Here is a 5,044-nt window from a genome sequence, read left to right on the forward strand (position 1 = left end):
CATGATCAACTTTTTTTAATGAAAATTCTCATAGTGAATGGTAATCTCTATTTAAAAGATTAGATTTAAGAAGCAATAAGTTTTTTTGTGCTATGCTTTGATACCTATTGGTGCACATGATATGGATCATCTTTAACATTCCCAATGGTTTTGGAGCAACAGTACACCTCTCCTCATTTGATAGAGGAACTGTAATGTACCGAGTCAGAGGTAAGTTGTGGTAAGAAATGCTTATAATAAAATGTATACAATTTTATGTAGATTATATCAAACAGTGCTAACCAGTTTAGACAGAAAGGGATGTTGCATTTCAAAATGCGGCATCAATTTACTATTAAGAAGAAGCCTATTTTCACATTAAATCTATTATTTACTGTTTACTTTCCCAGCAAACACAGCTCACCTGTACAGTAACGTTACTGCAACAAATAGGGAGATGACTAGCCTAGCCTGAAACTCCTGTAGTCAATGAGGGAGTAAACAATTTTCTTCCAGAGCAAATTACCTCCCTGTTTTCATATGAACTAAACATAGTACCATCCATTTAGTGAGACATTTGGTTTATTCCAAACCTATGAATACATTTCAATTTGCACTCTACAATACATTTAACAATGAAAACTCTTTTCATAAACAAAGTTTGGGAGGAAGGGTGTAAACACTCATTGCTCTATTAAGTGGTTATTTAAGAAGGAACAGGATCATAAAAGCAGTAATGTGTGCATGATGGGACTACCTCAAAAGCTCTGTCCCTGGGTCTTCTGAATGTAATTCATAAATTAATGACAGTCATGGCACGCCAGAAAAAGTTCTGAGGACAGTTTATATAACTTATTTAATGTCAATCACTTGCTGACCTTCCTCTGAGGTGAAAGGAATCAGATGTGTGATAAAAATGGCTCTAATAAAATCCCTCTGGAGATCCTTGGCTTGTGGCTGTTGCTCATCTGTATATTATCGGTTCCAGGCTCCACTATGGCAAATGTTCATTCACAACAATTGATGAAGTGAAAATAGTGAAGTAAACAGTGGAGACTGATGAATGCATCTCATTCTGGAAGTACTTTTCTGTCATTGCGAAGGAGATGCTTTAGGTCCAACGTGGAGCTTAAAGGAGAAAAAGTTCTTGAAGAGATTATGAAACCTCACAAAAAACTCTACACTCTGAAAGAAAGCCCACTTTTCACAGTTTTCAGATGTGGCAATGTAATAGTTGAGGATTTCAGAAGCTTATGAGGTAGCACTGTGTTTGTGTGTGTGTGTGTGTGGGGGGGGGGGGGGGGGGTGAGGATGGGGGCATTCGTACATACGTGTGCCGAGCTAGCACAACAGTGTAATTAAGGGCTAATTAAGAGGATGTGCTTTGTTAAATCGAACAGTCATGCCACATGGCAACAGAAAAACAAGAAATTTCTAAACACACATGCACACCACACTCTCTCTCTCTCTCTCTCTCTCTCTTTCAACACACAAACATCCGGACTATTTTTATTATGAACATTGTAAAAGTTCACCTATAAAGAAATGTGCCAAGAAGGGTTCACTAAAAAAGAATGTTTAAAGTAAATGTCTTTTGAGTCCCTAAATCCTTGCGATGCACCAGTACGTTTTTTGTGATAGTGATCCTGATCTAATCCTTTTCCTCAATTGTCTTTCAATACCAGCTATCTCTCTCAAATTCTAGTCTCAATCTAGTGTCCCTAGGTGTCTAAAAATGCTAACGTTTATACCATTCCACTATTTCAGTATAATGGTACACACACAAAATAAAAAATACTACACTTGAACGAATGGCCTTTAATATTTGGGTAACTTCTCATTTGCATAGTTTCAATGCTACAAAAGGTTTTGGTGCTGTTTCACATAATTTATCAAAATACTGCTATTAAATATTTTACAATGGGCATTTCGTTGCCGCGTGCCTCAAGAAAATATGAGGGAAAAAGAAAGCCTTTGGTTTCGCTTTTTGTGTGATTCCAAACCATCCAAAACATAAAAACTACACAGAGACCTCCATTCAAAAATAACTGACCGTAAGGTTCAAATTACCATTACCTGTCCGATCATGTTCTGAACCAACTGCTAGTGTTCCATAATAGAAAAGTACAAAAACATCAGAATACAACTATGAATAACTTTCATCTACCACTGTTTCACTGAATTTGAAATGCTCTTGTGCTGGAATGTAAAATATGCCAAGATAGTGACTTCAGTATTCAAATATTCATTATCTGTATCCATTTCAGGGTCGCAGTGGGTCCAGGGCCTACCTAGAATCATTGGGCACAAGGCGGGAATACACCTTGGAGGGGGCACCAGTCCTTCACAGGGCAACACAGACACACACACATTCACACCTACGGACACTTTTGAGTCACCAATCCACCTACCAACGTGTGTTTTTGGACTAAGGGAGGAAACCTGAGCATCCGGAGGAAACACACGCGGACACGGGGAGAACACACCAAACTCCTCACAGACAGTCACCTGGAGCGGGAATCGAACCCACAACCCCCTGGAGCTGTGTGACTGCGACAATACTTGCTGCGCCACCGTGTCGCCCTCAGTATTCAAATACTGGGGCCTTAATTAGTCAGCAATTACTCAATGATCCATGTAAATCCCTTGTATCTGTGTCCTCACATTGTTGATACACTACTACATATAAGCACAAGTATCATTACCACAGTGAACAATACTGTTCTAAAAAAGGTTCTAATACTGAGAATTTCCCATCAAAGCAATCATTGTTTGTTTACTGGGTTAATTATTGAATTATACAGTAGAATCAGTAGAATACAGGCCTTCAGTGTGACAGAATGATTCAACACAAATCAGTGTCAAACATTTAAAGGTTGTATTGAGCAGTATTTTGATGTAGTCTAGAATTTTGCTTTTCAATCAGGATACCCCTCAGTTTATTTATACTGAAAAATGACATCAAGGTGTAATCAATTTATTATTGAGAAGAAGCCTATTTTCACATTAAATCTATTATTTACTGTTTACTTTCCCAGCAAACACAGCTCACCTGTACAGTAACGTTACTGCAACAAATAGGGAGATGACTAGCCTAGCCTGAAACTCCTGTAGTCAATGAGGGAGTAAACAATTTTCTTTACTGCTATTAAATATTTTACAATGAGCATTTCATTGCCGCGTGCCTCAAGAAAATATAATGAGGGAAAAAGAAAGCCTTTGGTTTCGCTTTTTGTGTGATTCCAAACCATCCAAAACATAAAAACTACACAAAGACTACACAAAGCAATCATTGTTTGTTTACTGGGTTAATTATTGAATTATACAGTAGAATCAGTAGAATACAGGCCTAAGTGGACGGTTTGGGACAAATTTAAGAGGATTACAGACAGTGATGTCTGACACTATAAGAAAGACATTTACGCCAGTAAGGCAAAGATGAAATGAGTTAGAAGTACTGTGTCAGCACTGTATGTTATGATCTGACACATTCCACTGATATATTACAGGATTTCTTTCAAAAGTCGAATGATGTCCAAGTGCATGTTTGAATAACAGTTTGTAATTTTATTGCAACACAATCCATCGCTCCTTGGCCAAAGCACTAAGCGACACAGCGGAAAGTGGAGGTAAATGGACTGTGCAGTGTATAAATGGCATAGATCTGCATCTCCAAAACACACAATATGACCACCTCACTTTTCATTAAGCGGAAATTGAACAGAGTCTCTCCAGAGGAAGCACAGAGATTTTAGACAGGTTACTGCTTCCAAGACTCGGCTCTACTTCAGAGCTTGCAGACTCTGCAATTGGGTCTTCTACTAGGTTGGGGGGGGGGGGTTAGGAGGGAAACTACAGAGAGAGAGAGAGAGAGAGAGAGAGAGAGAGAGAGACCAGAACAACCTATTACATTTAATCCTTTTTTTCTTTAATGGATGTATCCAAAAACTGAGCTTAAGTGTCATCAATTTCATTTAATTCGTGCCCCAGGATGACCAAGCTGAAGGCCTGAGACTTCACAGAACACAGTGTTCTTCATGGACACATCCACAGTTTGTTGTATAAGCCAGAAACACTTGAGCTGCATTGAGTCTAATGTCAATTTTAATGTGAGTAAAAAGAAGCAGTGCTGCAAGACTTAAAAACAAGGGTGCTAACTTTTAGCTATGTTGTTGAAGAACCACTTTCAGCACTTTTAGTATGTTATATATACTCTCATATGGAAAAATATACAGTGGTGTGAAAAAGTGTTTGCCCCCTTCATGATTTCTTATTTTTTTGCATGTTTGACATTCTTAAATATTTCAGATCATCAAACAAACTTAAATATTAGTCAAAGACAACACAAATAAACAAAAAAATGCAGTTTTTAAGTGAAGGTTTTTATTATTAAGGGAGAAAAAAATCCAAACCTACATGGCCCTGTGTGAAAAAGTGTTTACCCTTAAACCTAATAACGGCTTGGTCCATCCTTAGCAGCAACAACTGCAATCAAGCGTTTGCAGTAACTTGCAATGAGTCTTTCACAGCGCTGTGGAGGAATTTTGGCCCACTCATCTTTCAGAGTTGTTGTAATTCAGCCACATTGGTGGGCTTTAGAGCATGAACTGCCTTTTTGAAGTCATTCCACAGCATCTCAATAGGATTCAGGTCAGGACTTTGACTAGGTCATTCCAAAATCTTCACTTTGGTTTTCTTCAGCCATTCAGAGGTGGACTTACTTGTGTGTTTTGGCTCATTGTCCTGCTGCAGAACCCAAGTTCGTTTCAGCTTGAGGTCACCAACAGATAGCCAGACATTCTCCTTTGGGATTTTTTGGTAGACAGCAGAATTCATGGTTCCATTACTCACAGCAAGTCTTCCAGGTCCTGAAGCAGCAAAACAGCCCCAGACCATCACACTACCACCACCATATTTTACTGTAGGTATGATGCTTTTTCTGAAAAACGGTGTTACTTTTACGCCAGATGTAATGGGACACACACTTTAACTTGCAAAAAGTTAAACCTTTGTCTCGTCAGTCCACAGAGTAGGTTATTTTTGCTCAGCAGTGGTTTTCGTCCTG

This window comes from Hoplias malabaricus, chromosome 3 (genome assembly GCF_029633855.1).
Source record: "Hoplias malabaricus isolate fHopMal1 chromosome 3, fHopMal1.hap1, whole genome shotgun sequence".
Lineage (NCBI taxonomy): Eukaryota > Metazoa > Chordata > Actinopteri > Characiformes > Erythrinidae > Hoplias > Hoplias malabaricus.